The 19,164-nt window shown below is 48.7% G+C and overlaps 1 long non-coding RNA gene and 1 other non-coding gene across 2 annotated transcripts; one reads left to right on the top strand and one right to left on the bottom strand.

Moving 5' to 3' along the window:
• Positions 1 to 1,859: 1,859 nt before the first annotated feature.
• On the bottom strand, positions 1,860 to 2,420 carry LOC122492968. The gene is made up of 2 exons (XR_006299795.1): positions 2,195 to 2,420; positions 1,860 to 1,960 (listed from the first exon to the last, which is right to left on the bottom strand). It is a non-coding gene; the product is annotated as an uncharacterized LOC122492968 (long non-coding RNA).
• Positions 2,421 to 11,019: 8,599 nt separating this feature from the next.
• TRNAR-CCU lies at positions 11,020 to 11,092 on the top strand. The gene has a single exon. It is a non-coding gene; the product is annotated as a tRNA-Arg (tRNA).
• The last annotated feature ends 8,072 nt before the right edge of the window (positions 11,093 to 19,164 follow it).

Raw genomic sequence — 19,164 nt, 5'->3', positions numbered from 1 at the left:
AAGCTATTTCAGCACCCAGGTTCAAATACAAAGATCCCAGGGTGCGAAGGAAAACATTTGTCTAGGGAAACGTTAAAAACACGATAGTGTGAGCCTTGGAGCCAGCGCCCGGAGGCCTGCTGATGTCCCGGGGGCAGAAATAGCCTGTTTCATCATCGCCTCGGAGGACCGCAGCCTGCATTCCTCGAGTAAGGAGCCGCGCTCTGCTGTGCTTTTGGAGCAAAATAACACGCCCAGCTGCAGGCTGGGGGACGGCCAGGCTGGGATTTCAGGGTGAGAGTTTCAGAAGGATGGGAAATAATCAGGGAAGAGGCAAGGTAAGTGCCCACTTGGTGAGCCTGGCCGGGCCAGGCCTCGTGGCGTGTAGGGTCCAAGTGCTGGTGGATGGGTCTCGTTCTGCAGCTGAGAGCTCCCCTTCTCCGTCTCTGGGAGGGGCTGGCCCAATGGCCACTTTCAGTCTTGGCCTGGGGTTCCCTGCTCTCCAAACTGCCTGCAGACCCCAGACGTCTTCCAACCCCTTTGCCTTTGTTCATGCCGTTCCAACACCTGGGAGCCCTCCCCTTCCCTTACCCTCCCCAAGTTGGCCCTGTGACAGTCTGCTCACTGTTAGGATTTAAAGCAAGAGCTCTTGTCTTTCTTTTCAAGAGCGTTTTTTTGTGCTCCCCTGCCTGTGGACGGGGAAACCCCAGGGGCTGGTCCCCACCAGGTGCCCCGCTATATGAGGTGCTCAAAGCCCCCGAAAGTCTGCACCACACTGTATCTCTGTATCTATTTGTGGACTGCCTCCCGTCCACCCCGCCCCTGTGGGCTCCTCACAGCCAGCAACCTCTGTCCCAGCCCTAACTCAGGGCCTGGCACCACCTCCAGCCTTGAATCTGCTGGTGGCCAGGGTCACAGGGACCTGGGTCTGTGAACGTCAGTTGGAACCAAGTCCGAAAGACTTGGTTGCCCTGCAGGTGGAGGGGTCTGACCACTAACAGCAGGGTTATCCAGCCCCCTTTCCTCCCCAGAGCCTTAAAACTTACTTGCTTTTTGCCCTGGGGACTTAGGACCCGACCGCAGGGACACCTGCTCACTGATCAGTATTCAGAGATGGCTTAAGGGAGACTCAAAGCGAGCCCCTTGATTTTACCCGCCCCACCCGCCTCCCCTGCTTGCCAAAACCAACACTAGCCAACCTGGCCAATGAAAAGAATCAACTTGAAATGTGAGCCAGCATTAAAACCAAAGCAAAGCAAACGAAACAACACAGCATAGCACAACACAAGAGACTCAGAGCCCTGGCCCCTTGTATTTCCCAGCTATTTGACACCAACCAAATCCCTTAACCTCTCTGTGCCTCAGTTTATTCATCTTTAAGATGGACAGACTGCCTATGTTCTGTTGGGTTGAAGATCAAATCAATTTGTGTACATGTATACGCTTGTATACGGCAAAGCTTCTCAAATGTTAATCATTTTTTGGGACGATTTTGTCATGCCTTCAACCACCCGTACCATCACTTACTTGTTATATTTTTGTAAAGAGAATTCAAATCGACTTTAAAAAAACAAACAAACAAACCAGAGCTTTGTGGTGAATAACCATACCTGTAAAATCATGGGTTTGACGTTCTAGTTCCTTTTTTTCCCCTATTACACATGCAAGCACGATTCACAGCCAGTTCGCACGCTATGTGTGTATGACCCAGATCGTTTTGTTCCAGATTTTAGGGAAGCCTGCATCACGAAATCTCGTTTTATGGGGGAGTTTGCTTTGGGGTGTGAGTAACAGGAGGCAAAGCAGGGCCCTGGTCTTCCTAACCCGCTTTCCTCCCGCTTCTCAGCATGTTTCTTCCCCAGCTTACTTTTTTTTAATTCTTCCCAGGTGGACAGCATGACCGCATGTCTGGTTTGGAGTCTTAGAAGCGGTGAGGTTTGCAGTGTGGCAGGACCTGGCGGTGTTTGCTTCAAGTGGCTGCCTGAGAAAAGAAAGACATGAGGGTGACCCAGGGAACTTTCAGGGGGCAGGACAGTGGCTGGCAGCTTTGTTAGCGTCAGCAGGAGGGGTCAGGAGAGAACAATAAAACACAGTTGACCTGGCAAGAGCCTGGGCTGGGAGCAGAAACCCTCAGAGCTTGGCTGGGGGCCCCATCCGGCTAGCCTGACCACAGCTGACCGCTGTAGAATCCCATTTCTCCCAGAATGGGCCCTACCTGCCCTGGGCCATGGATTCCACATCTGGTTCGGGTCATGGTGGGCACACCGGCGTGGACCACCCCAGCCCAGAGCACAGCCAGAGAACTCGGCCCAAACTCTGGACCAGGAGCTCGAGGTGAGCTGGCATCTTCCCAGGGGACGGGCCCAGGCAAAAGTAACCACTCTCTTCCAGTCCAGGAGCCGTGAGCTGCGTGGAAAGAATGTGAATGAAGACACAATTCTAAATGTAGAACCTCGGACGCTATGTGAGCTGGCTCCCTAATCAGCCAGAAAAACAAGGCCTGCATGTACATTCTGCAAGAGCATAAATAAAGCTGTCCTCAGGCGGCGTGCTACGGCATCCCATCCTTGCGGTGACGTCGTTGGCCCCCACTCTCAGCAGAACCTCTGGGACATTGTGGGAGGTGCCCAGCTGCCTGACTGCATGGATGAAAATGGCCTTGCTCTTGCCTGGACGCACGCGATGCTTACTGACCTAACCCTGCAGCAAAATGACTCTGGTCTGCCTCTGTGTTATTCAGAAATGTTCAAAAACTGCTAATGAGGACAGTGCAGAATTTCTGGTTCTGGGCGTTTGAAGTCACATCCCTGCAAATGGCATGAGGCAACTCCCTCATTTCTTCCACCATTGTGGTTATACTGGACCGCTTGTCAGGAGGTTTTCTTCACTAGTGCTCAGGCTTCTTCTTCTTTTTTTTTTTATTTTTTAACGTTTATTTATTTTTGAGACAGAGAGAGACAGAGAGTGAGCAGGGGAAGGGCAGAGAGAGAGAGAGAGAGAGGGAGACACAGAATCCCAAGCAGGCTCCAGGCTCTGAGCTGTCAGCACAGAACCCGACACGGGGCTTGAACTCACGAACCGCGAGATCATGACCTGAGCCGAAGTCGGATGCTGAACCGACGGACCCACCCAGGTGCCTCTTCTCAGCCTTCTTTAGGAGTTGTTCGAATAAACTTCTTCAGAAGGGTGGAGCATTTCCTGGGCTTAATGATAACAACAAGATAATAATGTTAGATAAGACTTATAAAGCCTTTACTCGGTGCCCTGCACTGTTTTGAGTCTTCACCCAAATGAACCTATACACTGTATACTCTTTATCGCCGGGCCCGGCACCATTTTGTTCGATCCCCACGGACTGCTACCTGCCAGGGAGCTAAGCAAAGACACGATGAGGAAACCAGTATTTCCTGAGCACGCATAATGTGCCAGGCACTGCCTGTGCGTTCTTTCACTAAATCCTCACGCTCTCCTAGTGTGATGTCTGTTCATACTCGCTCTTTACAGATGGGCAAACTGAGGCTTGCAGCGATCCTGGATGTTGTTCAGCTAACATTGGCACTGAGGTTGCAGATGAAGGTTTGTCTGTCCGCCTGTCCAGTCTGTATATCTCTGTTGCACCCGCCCCCCTCCCCCCCAACCCCCAACACAAGCACTCTCCCAGCCCAAGTCCGGGGAACATGGCTTCCTTCCATCCACCTGTTTTCCTTGCTTCTTTCTGGTGAGAGAGCAAAGTCTGGCCAGGGCACCTCCTTAGCTACTGATTTGTTATGGGAACCGAGGGGATTCTGTGCCTCAGTGTTGGCACAGTGAAAGTATATCCTCAGGGCTGATGGCAGGATGGGTTGTCACTGTAAGGAGCATACTTCTGGAGCTCAGGCCCCACTGAGCTGCTCACCTGCTGAGGGGCCTGAGCACTCAGACCCCTCCTTTCGAATGGATTTTCTTACCGGGAACTCTGGCTTGGCTCCTTTGTGAAGGGTTGTTACTTGATAATGCATGTCTGGTGCCTAGCTCAGAGGGGTTAGATTTATCGAGGCGCGTGTTTGGGGGGACCCTGTTTACGGCCCACAGCTGGAAAACAGTCCACTGGCTAAGTTTTCGGGTACACCCCACCCTTCTCCCCCCCACTCCACCCCATCCGTTGCTCTCCTGGCCTAACCAGCCCAGTGCCAGGATGGTGGTATCACAGTCACCTGAGAGCCACCTGGGTTGGAGGGGCTCTCCTTAAGGCCTTCCCCTCGGAATTCTTTGCTTAAGAGTTTCTAGTGAAAGATTTCAATGTAAGAAATAGAACCTGCTGTGAAATGAAGTAAATCCAGTTTATGAAAATGCTACCAAACACCAACAAAATCATGGTGGCCTAGCTGAGAGGTCGGCCGCCAGTGCTTCTGGAGTCTATGTAAGTCACCTCTCCACACGGAAGGATCTGGCAGTCTAGAATCAGGAGGAGTTGGGGGAGGTGTGCTCTCCTGTCTAACACATGGGTCCACAAACTTTTTTTGTAAAAGGCTAAAGTAAATGTTTTCAGCTCTGCAGAGGCCACATGGTTTTTGTCACAACCGCTGAGCTGGGCCATGGAAAGTGGTCAGAAATGATCTGTAGACAAATGGGTGTGGCTGTGTTCCAATAAAACTTTATTTATGGACACACAAATTTGAACTGTATATCCTTTTCACGTATCATAAAATATTCTTGTTTTGATTGTTTCATTTAAATAGGCAAAAGTCATTTTTAGCGTATGAGACTACACAAAACCACGGGCAGGACAGATTGGCTCACAGGTCCCACATGCCGACCCCTGAGCCACTCTGTCCGCTTCAGCTACCACCAAGCCCAGGTGGCTAATGAGCACTTGAAACCTGGCTAGTCCGAACTGAGACATGCCTTAAGTGTGTAAATGCACCCTGGATTTCCAAAGCAATGCCAAAGAAAATAAAAAAAAGTGTAAAAGATCTCCTTTCTAATGCTCTGTGTTGAACGGTGTATTGAATCTTGGGCTGATATGATGATACTTTGCATGTTGTGGCTTTAATAAAATATTATTATTAAGATTGTTTTCACATGTTTCTTTTCACTCTTTTAATGTGGCTACTAGCAAATTTCAAAGGACACATGTGGCTCACACTGTACCTCTAGTGGGCGGTGCTGGGCTGCTTGTCTCTTGGCTGTGACCCTGCCCCTCACTGCCGCCTACATACCCACAAATGTGTGGGTATTTATATGTGTTTGCTTATATTAAAGGAAAGCAATAGGAGAAATAAGAACCCAGAAAATTTACTTGCAGGGAAGGGAAGGCACAGGTGGTTGGGAATGGGAGGAGGAGCTGGGCTTCTCTGAGTCTAACCTTGTTTGGTAGATTTAATGCGTGGCCATGTAAGTGCCTGACAGATTATAAGGCTAGATCAGTCCAAACACTTAAAAAAAAAAGGCAGTCCCTAAAAATTAGAGCAAAGTGAAACAAATGAACTTAATGTGTAGGTGGGCAAGATTTCACAGAGGGGAATTATTTCAAGTGACTTTAAAATGCACTGATTTGACTTAGCATCCATAATCAGGATACAGACTAACACCAAATTGACTGTAAAGTAAAATCTTAAACTGGTCTCAAAAATATAAGTAGATTGATCTGGAAAAAGCAAATTAGTAAGTATGTTAATGTCGTTAGAAAGCCAAGTTGTTTTAGAGAAAACAGATGCAAATATAAAATCAAAATGGCCAGTAAGACCCAGTACTTGTATATTTGAATGTCAATATGAAGAGAGCGTGTAACTATCAAGAACTATATAGAAACTATAAAGAGATCAAATGTGAAATCAATATAAATGGAAAGTATATCAACTTTGTCTTAAAAAAGAAAAGTATTTCCTAATAAAAAGGCAGTAACATAGTAGCTAGCATAATAGCAATGAGTCTCCTTGGCACCAAGATTTTTGTCTCTAAACGTGATTTCTCATTAAAAAGAACAAGCATTCTCTGAGCTGAGGCAGAAAACGTAGGAGAAAGAGTATGAAACTCCTTGTCACACCGAAAAGCAGGCAGGCTAAGAAACCCCCTGGGAAGATATCAAAAGAACACAGCGCCAACTTGAATTGGTCCCCACCAGTGAAAAGTGGCACAGTGTGTTTATCGGTAAGAATGAAAACCACGATGTGCTGAAACATACCGAATTTGCTTGAACCCAGGAGCTATAATCATACTGAAAAAAACAAAACAAAACAAAACAAAACAAAACAAAAACAAAACTCAAGCCACCTTCCGTGGTCCCCTGGGCAGGTGCAGGGGGTGGCTTTCTTCTTTTGAAAAGTGGAGCAGGGTTGAGTACCTCACCTGATTTTCCTGTATGAGCTGTACAAAATAGTTCAAGGACCCAAAGGATGGATGAAGGAAAGTTTCTCTAATAAGGAGGGAAGGGTAGAACTAAATATTATCATTTTCAAACCCCTGGCAGAATAGTAGGTCAAGATGACAATCCTCCATGGGGCCCCCAAAGAAAATACATATTGCCCATAAAGTATTCTTGCCAAAAAAAAACCCAAGCCTAAATCTGAACAAGTCTCTAACTCTGGATTTAACTACCAGATTAAAGGAATACCAGCGACAGAGAAAATCATTAAATGACACCGTGAGGATGCACAGAGAAAAATCTGGGGTATAGAAAACTCTACAGGGCAAGTGACCAATTTCTTTTACACCTAAACCATTGAAATCGAGGCAAGTAGAATCACTTGATTAAAGGACACTAAAAAGACACACCAATTAAATGCCACATTTAGACTCATTTGGGATTCTGATTCCAACAAATACAACAAACATTCATAAAACTTGAAAATTTTGAGTGTTGCCTGGGTATTTGACGGTATTCAGGGATTGCAGTAATGTTTTAGGCATGACCATGGTATGTTAAAGAATGAAGCTTTATTATTTAGCAAGACCTGCACTAATATTTATGAATGAAATGAGATGGTATCTGGGACTTACTTCTAAGTAATGCAGTATATGGGGTCATGGGTCGGAGTACGTGAAACATGATTTTTGGCATTGGGCATTTGCTATACTATCTTTTGAACTTTTGTATACATTTGGAAAGTCCCATGATTAAAAAAAAACACAGAAAATTCTCTGGGGCAGGGAGGAGAGAAAAAGTGGAAAGAGAGGGTCAGGGTGAGCTGGCGGGGGGGGGGAGGTGGGAGCTCCGGGGAAGGAGAGAGACGCTGCAGGGAAGTCAGAGAAATCGGCAGTCAGGAGGCTCTGTGGGAGCCAGGGTGAGATCTGAGACTGTCCCTGGGGCCACGTGGCACAGGAGGTGGCACCTGGGTCTGCCTGGCCCATCCTGTAGACTCCAGTCTGTCTGGTAACCTCACTTAGGGTTATTTGATATAAAGTAGCTTCAAGAAGGCCAACATCTCTACAAATGTTGGCAGGTGTACAAAACATCAGAAACAATTAAATGTTCACTTTTAGAGTTTGGTTGGCTCAGCCTATGCTTAAAAATTGAAGGCTTAAAATAGAAGAAAATATTTATGGTAGATTGTTAAGTAACCAAGTAAAAATGTGTATGTTCAAGGAAAGAAAAAAAAAAAACCCTGTAAAAAGGTAGCTATGTAAAAAAAGTTCCCCAGTAATGTATCACTAAGCATTAGGTATAGAAGATACCTAAAACCAACAGATGCTGTTTCATAAGTGGAATATGTGTGTGTGTTGATTTTTTCTTTTTAAAAATCACGCTAATGCATTTTTCACTGAGATGATTTGCAGCAGGGTGAAGAAAACCTGTTCCTACTTTTGACAAGAGATCATAGTTGGACCAACTTGCAGGAAACTTGAGTCCAGAGTTTTAGTGGGGCACCTTCAGTTCCCCCACCCCACTAGCCTTGCTGGAGCCACCTTCCCCTGGCAAAGGTGAGTGGCTAATTTCACCCATGATGTTAACACCCCTGGAATGGCTATATGGGATGGTGGGGCTAAAAATACCCCGGTGCAGGAGGAGTTTCTCTAGAAAGCCCGTAGCTGTCTACTTTCTCCCAAGGGCTGGGGAGGTCACTCCCCTGCGGGCAGTGCTGTGATGTGATGACCGTGTCTGGGGCAGATACTGTTTCCTGGACGCTTGCATATCCCAAAGTCCCCAAGGCATTGCCTTTGCTGCAGAGGGTCCCAGGAAGGAGGTGGGGGGTGCTCACAACCACAGATGGGCTGCCCAGCTCATATACTTTTAATCTAGTTTCCTGTTGGGGGGGAAAGAGGACACCAAGACTTCATTCAGGCACCTCAGCTCCACCAGAGAAGGTTCATTTGCATTCTCCTGTCCAGTTTTAGGGCACAGAGAAGGAAGAGGACAGCCACAGTGGGACAGGGACTGACTCAAGCAACTTGCAAGGTGGAGACAGGGTCAATCTGTGCACTCTCAGATGACTGGCTTTGCAGGTTACCGTTTCCCCTCCAGCTTCCCTAACTGGGACATTTTGATCCCAAATCCCCAAGACAAGTTTCCAGAAGTTTCCCGAGGCTTCCAGAGGCCAGACCTCAGGGAACTCTCTCACAGCTTCCCGGCATCCACTAGTCACCGTTCTGTTGGCACCAGTGGGGCTGTCTGGTCTGCAGAATGCTCCCCCATCACTTTATGGGATGCTGGTTCTTAGTGCAGCCCTTTGAGGAAGGCTCTGCCACCTTGTGACCCTTCACTTTCCAGCAGAGGGAGGAGGGTCTTAGGGATTTATGGAAGTCACATGACTGATAGAGCAGATAACAGAGATAGTACAGACCTCAGGTGCTCAACAATTAAGGTGGGTGATTTCTGGCTCTTTCCTGACCTTCGTGGAGTGACCAGCATATACCTTTGCTTGCACATCCCTGGCTCTTAGCTCTAAGCCCCAGATTCACCTAGAGTGGTCCATGGCCGGATGTGGCCCAGAAGGCTGCGGGAGGGTTTTGTTCTAACAGAATCTGGATCGGCTAGTGGCTTTTAAAGACCAGATTTTTGTGGCAAGAGCAGCATTTCTGGTTCTTTTTAACGGAAGATTGGGCACCACTGGGTAGCATTCATGCGTGGGAGGAGGTGCTGGGGCTGAGGCTGCCCCTTCAGATAAGGCACACGCCCTCCTACCATCCGTCCGGTAACTTCGCTCCTTTACCTAACCTGTCAGGATGAAGATTTTGGTGTTTGCAATTGCTTTCTAAGCAGGGGATGGTTTAGACGGTGTTGGAGAGGGATGGCTGATTGCAGCAGAGCTAGCCTGTCTCAATGTCTCCCCTAAAACCAGGGCCCCGAACCCCCAACTCCGCCACCCTCTTTGCTGCTGGACCCCGTCGAATACTTGCAGAACCGGGAGCCATGTTGTGTTGAATTAAACCTTGACTAGGACATAAACCAGGACGTGTCCTACTGGCATTAATACTAAATAAGGCTTATCTTCAGAAGCATTTACCTGCTGTGAGCAGATATGTCTTCATGAAATATGAAATCCACCCAAATTTATTAAAACCGCCTGCGAAGTGGTGGGAACTCAAACTGAGCAGCGCTCCGTGAGAGCCTCATTATTATTATGACATTATTTATTTATATCCCACCCTAAGACAGACATGATGTAATCCAGTAATTAAGATTGTTATGATTGAATATTTATTAAGCACCTACAATAAGCCAGTCACTGATCCACATAAAATGAGTCTTTACCCTCAAGAGCTCCCATCTCGCTGCCACGGGGAGCTCAGTGCCTCTCATAGGGGAGCAGGCGGGTAGTTTAATGGATTTTGTCTTCTCTGAGCAAGCCTGAGAAATGACACTGATCAGAAATTGGACTCAGTTTAGTCTTGCTGTTCATTCCGAATGAAATGAAAACAATCCATCGCTGGCTTAGAGAAGAGAGAGTTGTGCAGAGGCGCTGTCCCTCCGAAATGTCTCGGATGGGTAGTGAGGCCTCCCAGCACCCCACGGTGGGTGGGCAGGGCCTCCTCTGTCTCTCCCGCCGACCTCCACCCAGGCCAAGAGGCATGCGCAGCTTGGGCTGCTTTTTAAATTCATTCCCAGGCCCAGATCAGGTGGCATTTTTGGGCTTCTCATAAAATTAGCCCTGCTCTGGGGTGCCTGGGTGGCTCAGTCGGTTGGGCATCCGACTTTGGTTCAGGTCATGATCTCACGGTCCGTGGGTTTGAGCCCTGTGTCAGGCTCTGTGCTGACAGCTCAGAGCCTGGAGACTTCTTCAGATTCCGTGTCTCCCTCTCTCTCTGAGGAGCCTCCCCGGCTCACACTCTGTCTCTCTGTCTCTCTCTCTCAAAAATAAATGAACACTTAAAAAAATTAAAAAAAAAATTAGCCCTGCTCTGACACGTCATAAGACGACATTTGCTGGGTCCCTCCTGTGTGCTGGGGGATGGGCACCAGATACAGCCTAGGGCCTCCTGGAAGCCTTGTCCCCAGACAAGGCTCCACAGGGAACTTTCTCCATCTGTTTCCCTTCAACGTTCCACTGCAGCCTGTGAGAGCTTCCGTGGCTCTCCTGTCTCTGGTTCTCCCTTACTTGTCCTCTTCCTTCGTGCCCCTCCCTGGCCCACTTCTCCCCAAAAGGACCTGCTGGGCCATGAGCTCACCAAGGTAGAGACCGTGCTCTGGGTACCTCCTGCCCCGGTGCCTGGCAATTGTTTGTACAGTGAAAGAGTAAACGAATGAATGAAAGCATCGGGGGTGAGTGAGCAAAACACAATCATATAAACATGTGCCTGGCATTGATATATGACCTTCTGAGACTTTCTTCACTTACAATTTTTCCCTTGCAGGTTGTTTCTGTGTTTGGGAAGAGGATGGAATGTCTCCTGGATTCTCTAGTGCCTTTGGTAGGAGCTGTTTTGAAAACTGACACATGCATGCCACGCTTGCCTTAGCATTAGTCCTGACTTCGGCACGTGGTTCAAATAAAATCCACCTTATCGTGGAGGAGACCCTAGTCATCTCCATAAAAGAGCAGGTTATTATTTTTTTAAATAAATGTCATTAAAAAAATTGTGGTTAAGTACATTTAACGTAAAATTTATCGTCTTAACTGAGGCTCCTGGCTGGCTCAGTCGGTAGAGCATGTGACTCCTGATCCCAGGGCCGTGAGTTCAAGCCCCACGTTGGGCGTGGAACCTACTTAAAAACAAAATTATCATCTTAACCATTTTTATGTGTACAATTCTGTGGCCTTAAGTGTGTTCACTCTGTTGGGTAACAGTCGCCACCATCCATCTCCAGAACTTTTTCAGCATCCCAGACGGGAACTCTGCACCCCTTAAACAATAACTCCCCCTTCCTGCCTCCCCTCAGGCCCTGGCAACCCCCATTCTACGTTCTGTCTCTCTGAATCTCACAACTCCAGGTACCTCGTGTAAGTGGAATCATGAGGTATTTGTCTTTTTGTGACTGGCTTGTTGCACTTAACATAATATCCTCAAGGTTCATCCATGTTGTAGCCTGCGTCAGAATTTCCTTCCTTTTTAAGGCTGAATAATATTCCACTGTGTGTATATATCATATTTTCTGTACCCGTTCATCTATTCATGGACACTTGGGTTGTTTGCACCTTTTGGCTATTATGAATAGTGCTGCTATGCCCATGGGTGTGCAGGTAGCTGTTCAAGATCTTGTTTTCATTTCTTTTGGGCATATGCCTGGGAGTGAGATTGGTTCTCTAATTTTCTGAGGAGCTGCCATGTGGTTTTTCATAGTGGCTGCATCACTTGACATTCCCACCAACAGCACGTAAGGGCTCCAACTTCCCTACATCCTCATCAACACTTCTTCTTGTCTTTAAAACGCTTTTGCTAGTAGCCATCCTAATGGGCATGAGGTGGTATCTCATTGTGGTTTTGATTTGCATTTCCCGAATGATTAGTGACGGTGAGCATCTTTTCAAAAATATCAGAACTTAAAGACATCACTTAATGGGGCTTTATTTTATTTTATTTTATTATTAAAAAAATTTTTTAATGTTTATTTATTTTTGAGACACAGAGAGACAGAGCATGAACGGGGGAGGGTCAGAGAAAGAGAGGGAGACACAGAATCCGAAACAGGCTCCAGGCTGAAGTCTGGCTTGCATGCCTTACAAGGTATCCGCTGGTAGGCTGGGGACACCTCTCCCTTGTGGAAAAGAGGCTGTCACTTATTAGCCACGTCCCCACTTGGAGGGGACATGGACCATTTGCTTTCGCAGAAAGCCTCTGCATCTAGAACCAGCGGTTAAGCTACCGTGTTTCCCAACCATCTTGATGATAAGACTGGCCAGGTGGCTTGTTCCAATGCAGATTACCAGGCCTCTCCCTTGGAACTTGTTGGTAAGTCTGGGTCGGCGCAGGAGAATCTGTTTTGTTTTGTTTTTGCATGAGTTCCGCAGATGATACTTATCTGGGGTGAGGAAACACGGCCCTAAAGTGGGTGGGTGGTGGTGAGGCGTCCAGACCCTGCCCTGTGTCGCCATAATGCATCTCTCACAGTGTGTCTGTTCGCTCCTAGCCAGCCGTTCGCCAGGTATGGACTCTGAAACAGCAGCATCAGCATCCTGGGGCTTGTTAGAAACTCAGATTCTCAGGCTCTGCTGGGTCAGACTCTGCGGGTGGTCCCCAGAGAGTTCTGTTTTTCAAGCCCTCCAGAAGATTCCCCTGCAGCTGCTGGTCTTCACAAAGCATTTTCACACATTACCTCTTTTATCCCTTATGTTTCATAGGTGGGAAGCCAAGACCCAGAGAACAGCATGACTTGCCCAAAGTCAGACACTGAATGGGGCTCAGAGCTAGAACTCAAAGCCATGGTTCCAGACTCTGGGTCTAAGAACTCCCATGAACTTCCCCAGAGAACATAGGGGTGGAGAAGGATGAGCGTGGAGTCTGGGTGTTCAGGAGGTTCTTATCCCCGCCTCGAGCTTCACTGCCACGGATGTGGAGATCCAAGGATAGAAGGAAAGAAATATATGCTGTTCATATAAATTAGAGTATATTTGGCTAATAAGTACATAAATGACCCCCATCTAAAGACAACCGTTGACCCCCACCACCCCCAGCCAGACAAAAGTCCTACAATTAAAGTCTAGGATTCTAAATTACACTAAAGGGGAAGAACAAAGGATTGCCCAAGTAGGCAAATCGGACAGAAATATGATGTCACCACCCATGGATGTCATCCACGAGAATTGTGTACACCAGAAAACAGGACTGCCATTGACTGAAGTTCTAATTTGGAGCAAGATCAAACCACCAGACCCGGGTCACACCCTGCAGGAACTATTAAAAGAGATTGTTGTCGAAATGCCAGGTCAGCCCAGAGTAGAGAGGAAACCTCCAGAGCGGCTGGGCTTGAACAAGGAGCAAGACTTAAAGGCAGAGCTGTGACCTCAGGGAATGTTTTCCACCTCCTGTAAGGAATGTCGGCCACCCATCCATGCTCTCCCAACCCTTCCGGATGAAAGGGGATGGCGAGGCAGCCAGAGGAGAGAAAAGGGGTGACCCCTGACTGCATAGTCCAGTTTGGTCTCTTATTAGTTATATGATATGGGCACATTGTTAATCCACCCTCTGCCTCAGTGATCTTCTCTATAAAGTGGGCATAATAATATTGACCTGGCAGTTTTGGTACAGATTAAATAAACAATGTGTATTCCATACTTGACGTGAGGTTGGCCCTCAGTGAGAAACAGCTCAGATTAAGAGAATGGTATGTTGTAGTCCTTAAGAGAAGTGTCTTTGAACAGACCCTGCCCTGGTGATTGGGGCCACCAGTTTAGACAACAGAAAGCAGTGCCAGGATGCCTCTTTGCCCTTAGTAAGTGTTCTGGGCAAAAAGTCAGTACCATCACCCCTGAATGCTTCCCGCCCCAGAAAGACAAAAATAGCCCAGACTTTGATCTATTTTAAACCCCCCGGGGAGCTTGTGGCCTCCATTTCCCCAGTGTCATTTCCTCCTAATTCAGACCCAAGTTTCATCTTTTCCTTTTACGTTCCATTGGCTGGTCTCATTCCTAAACATTTTCCACGTACACTTACAATACAGTAATTTGTGGGGGGTGGGGAGGGAGTGGAGGTGATGATGAAATGTATATGGATGTGTGTGTGAGTATGACAGAATATGCATCCATGTATGAATGTGAGTGTGTGTGTGTGTGTGTGTGCACCACGGGCAGGCCTGGGGGTCAGACTTTGCATTATTATCTTACCGAAAAGATAACAAGAAGCTGATTTCCACTGTGAGCTCACTCCTTAGCTCTAAGGATTTTCTAAGGATCTTATTTTCTAATTAGAAAATTTTCTAAGGATCTTACCCGAAGTTCTTTGTACACATTACTATGTACAACATAAGAAACAAATATCTCATATTTTAGAAGAGCGTCCGTGTTGAGAATTCATTATATATTCAAGTGATCCTTAATGGGATCATAGCATCATGGAAGGAGATCATCTTACCTCCTCATTCTACTTCTGGGGAAATGCAGGCCCTGAGAGGGAAGGAGCCGGGTCCAGAGTTATGTGGTGTGTGTGCGACAAACCCCAGTGCTGGCTTCTCTCTTCTGCAGAGCAGCCGGATGGAATTGGCCTTTAGAGTGATCTACCAGAGACCATAGCACTAGCTGTGGACTGTTCTTCCGTGGCGGGATCTAATGCATGTAAACTCCACCATCACTGCCCAGAAAATCCCATTTCCCAATTTAACGCTGCAAAGAGGGCCAAGAATGGGCCTACGGATGCATCCACTCATTCATTTAACGTTCCTGTGTCCCCACTTCTGTTTCTGGCTACTGGGGACTCTGAGATACATACACAGCCCTGGCCCCCACCCAGCTTTGTCCCTCAGCCCCCTGCTGGTGGGCTGCTGACATTGCAGGTCATGTTCTCTCCATTGCTATGGAGAGCGAGAGCGCAAGAGAGAGAGAGAGACAGAGACAGAGACAGAGAGAGACAGAGAGAGAGAGTGCGGGTCGGGGAGAGGGGCAGAGGGAGAGAGAGAGAATCTTAAGCAGGTACCACGCTCAGCGCTGAGCCCAATGCAGGCCTCGATCCACAACCCTGCGATCATGGCGTGAGCTGAAATCAAGAGTCAGATGCCTAATTGACTGAGCCACCCAGATGCCCCGTGAAACATTATTTTTAATGGCTTTATATTCCATACTCTGGGATTTCAATGTATTTGGCTCCTTAGAAAAATGCCACCATAAAGATGTTTGTAGGTAAGATTTACTCTTGTTTGGACTCACTGCCTTAAGATGTATTTGCAGATGTGTAATTACCGGAGCAGAGATGCACATTATTAAGCTCTGTATGCATACATCTTGCCAAATTGCTTTCCACTGCCGCCAGCAGTGGGAAAGCCTGCCTGTTTGACCACATCTCTGGCAGCATTGAGTATTTCCTTTTTACAGCTTCTTGCTACGATGAGTTGTAGGAAATGGGGCCTGATATACACAGAAATGTCCCTGGTTATGACTGAGACCACAGCTGCCACAGCCCACGTAGGAGGCCTCTGTCAGAGTTGGAAAGGACACAGGTGAACCCCATGGCAAACCCAGCAGCTCTGATCACCTCGCCCAAGCTGTGCCCGGCATACCCCCCAGTGGGCATGGCCAGGCCATTCAGCATTTTGCGGGGTGAGTATCTGGAGGCCAGCCTTCCATCTTTCTTCTTTCTCGTCTTTGGGATGAGATCATGAGATGCAGGCTGGTAATTGCCCGGGAAAAGAAGGCTCCTTTTTAATCAGGTGCTAAAAGTGTTTTCAGCAGCCTTGGGCCTTGCTGCTGACGGGAGCAATCTCCAGCCAATTTCGTGACACTTCAAAGAGCAGAGGTAAGATTGCTTCTGGGAAATTAGCACCACCACCTCCGCCCCCAACCTCGATTTTCTTGGACCATTTAACACAGGTCAAACCCAGAGATGGGAAATATTGATGTGTCTGCAACACAAATATTGCTGAGCCCCCGGTTGAGACCTTAGGCAGAGCACCCTCTCTGAGTGTTGTGTTCTGTTTCCTCATCCGCAGAATGGGGAGAGATGGACGAAATCCCACCTAGTAGGAGACAGAAGGGGAGAGAAAGTCGCAGAGTGTATTGTGCTGCACACTTTTCAGGTCCTATTTCATTTGATATTTTCAAAAACTGTATGAGGCGGGGAGCATCATTATCTGGGATTTGGATCCAGCCTGCGGCACAGCCCAGGCCCCCTTCCCAGCACCGATGCACCGCACAGAGACTGCCCGCCGGTGCAGGCACCCGGACACACAGAAGCAAAGCCTGGCTTTGTGACCCACGGCCAGCACGCTTCTTACCTCTCTTGTGCCGAACACCTCCTGCTGCATATGGAGCTCCAGACCAGAATCGCTTGGCAAATCGCAAAGTCTCCCTAACACTGGGAACAAAGATTGTTCAGAAAGTGGAAACTTACCCGAGCAGTTAATCAAGGCTGCACAGCTGGGGCGGCACAGGGTGGGGGCTCTCTCTACCCCTCCCTCCCGCTCCCCAACCTTGTGGTTCTGTTCCTGATAACATCTTAGGTCAAGCATGTGGCTAAATATAGCTGCTCTCCCAGCTGGGCTGTCATCAGCACTGTCAGTGATGTCCCAGGGTTTCAGACTTAGCGTCAGGCTGTGACTTGACAGCCAAGTTCAGTTATAGGGTCGGGATTTTGTTTTCAGGAGGCCTACCCTCCCTCCCACTCCAATTTTAGGCACTGGGATGGACCCCACAGAGAGGACTGGAAGGCAGGTGTGGAATGGGGTGGGGCTGGAGAGAGCCCATTGGTCCGAGTCTTCAAGATCAAAGTCTCTGACTACTATCCCCCTTGGCCTTGGGCATACCGCTGCCTCACAGGAGCTGTAAGGCTCATCCCTAGGGCCAGGCTACATCACTGTCTCACCGCCAGCACTGTGGGAACTGGGGCAGCCGTTGACCCTTTTGAGCTACAGTGGCCTCATGTGCACGAAGGAATAATGGTAACTTCGTGCTTGCCATCGTGGTGACTGCAGACCAGCAAGTGCGTGCTGACTCTCTTGTGAAGCGAAGCTCCTCACACTGGTGGAATTGCTGTGTTTCCCATCTCTCCACCAGCCCTGCCATACGGATACCCAGTTCAGCCCAGCTCAGATTTTCTGAGCGTCTCTGTGCGCTGGCAGCCCACGGCCCAGGAAAGTGATGCGTTCAAGGGCACACAGACCGTAAGCAGCAGAGACAGGATTGAAGGCTGGGTTTGATCGTGCCCAAGTCTGCACAATCCCTGTCTGATGCTCCATCCTCCCTCCTCCCCAGGTGAGGATCACTTGAATTTTTCTTTGGTTTATTGCTCTGAGAATTCTTAAGAAGGAAACCAGGTGAGGGCAAAGGAGCACAGAGGTGTCTGGACAGGGCTGAGGGAGGGGGCTCAGTGGGGCTCACTCCCAATGGAGCAGGTTGGGGGTGCCAAGGCTGCTGCAATGCCCCACCTGGAAACTCTAGGAGCACCCTATGCTGTATCAGTGGCATTCCCGGATTTGTGCAGCCCACAACCTGTGCAGATGAATGTGGTGGCCCCTCTACGGCCACTTCTCTTCCAGGCCACCTTGGCCCCTTGGAAATATAGTTGGGTATGCACAAACTCTTTCCTCACTTCCCCGAGCCCCACAGGCTCCCAGTTTAGGAGGAGGAAGTGAACTTAGCTTAGTTGCAGTGATTTATTCTCATGAGTGCCCACTGCCCTGTTCAGTGTTACAATGCAATATATAGTGAGTTTGCCTGGGTTTGTGGCCTTCTTTTATTCTGAAAACATTTGTCTTGTAAGCATCATGGGCCAGGCAATGGGGATATAACAGTGAAGAAGACAGACAGGGTCCCTGCTTTCCCAAACTTAAATTTGGGGGTTAGGGTGGGGAGTTCGAGTTAAAAGTGTGGAGCCTTGAAGGCCAGGCACAGTGTTTGCATTTCATCCAGTGTTATGGGAAGCCAACGGTGGGTTCAATCAGGGGGCCAAAAGGATCTGATGTGCATTTTAAAAAGACTCCTGCAGTTGCTGAATGGAATACAGAATGTTGTAGAATGAGACGGGGGCAGGGGGTCAGTCAGAGGGACATGTGCAGGTCCTGGTGAGACAGACGGTGGCCCAGAGACTCAAGGAGACCAGGGAGGAGATCACTTGGGATAGAATCTGGCTCTGAAGGCTTGGGTGTGAGGGATGAGGAAGAAGAGATTCAAGCAGGCCTTCTCGTATTGAGCATTTACTCACTGTCTGCCAGGTACATGCGGTATGTGTATGTTTTGGGAAGTCACCGTGCAATGGCCCAGTAGCCACGGTTAACCGGTGGTGACCACGTGTCTGTGACTGAGTGATCGCTATGTATTGGCTCACTTCAATAATCACAGCAATCCCACGAGAGAGGGGCTATTGCTATGCAAATAATTTGCTCTAGTCACTTGGCAGTTGGCTCCTCGAGAAGATTGGTCTCAGTAGTGGCTGTCAGCTTCTCCTTGGGCCACCAGCTCTGGTAATCAGCTGGAGCTTTGCTCACACCCATGGCTAAGCGATCATGTCCGCACTTGAGAAGCGGACATTCGCCTTCTGCAAACATAGGTCTGTAATTCCTTTCGTGAGTTCGCTGAGGGTTAAACGTGCCATCCCTACTCCCCGTCCCTTGAACAAGAGATGAGCCTTACCCTGGAGAAGGGGTAGGATGGCAGGGCTGCCTTGTACCTTCCAGGGGGCTGGACCCCAGAACGATCTGGAGTCCCTGACCCCAGCGACCCCAGCAGCACCTTTGGGCCTGTTTGGAAGTTTCTGCACAACAGAAGGGCTCTCATTCAGGTGGCCCCCTCCAGACGCACACACGCAGCGGCGGCTCTGGCTGCTAGCCATCCAGGAGAGCTTGTGATGTCGGCTGGAAGTTGGCCATGGCCATGCTGGTTAGCGCCACACGCTGTGGGGGAGAGGGGAGAAGCGCAGAAGCGGACGGGCACAGAAGCCCCAGGCCCCCGTCCTTTCTCTTACGTTGCAACTTCGTCCCAGGACATCTTTGCACGGATCGTTGGGCCGGTTCCCCGGTCACAAGTGCCTGCTCTTCAAAGTACAGTGGGACGCGCCAGCTCAGAGGCCGGGACTGAACCGCTCCCCGTGAGGTTGAACCCACGGGAGGGCTGCGAGGGAGGCAGGATAAAGAGATTGGCATTTGGGGCATCCTTGGCAGAGATGAGGTGGTAGTGCAGCCAGAGATCC

This window comes from Prionailurus bengalensis, chromosome D2 (genome assembly GCF_016509475.1).
Source record: "Prionailurus bengalensis isolate Pbe53 chromosome D2, Fcat_Pben_1.1_paternal_pri, whole genome shotgun sequence".
NCBI lineage: Eukaryota > Metazoa > Chordata > Mammalia > Carnivora > Felidae > Prionailurus > Prionailurus bengalensis.
Note: the sequence above shows the minus strand (reverse complement) of the source record. Positions and strands in the feature narration are given on the sequence as shown.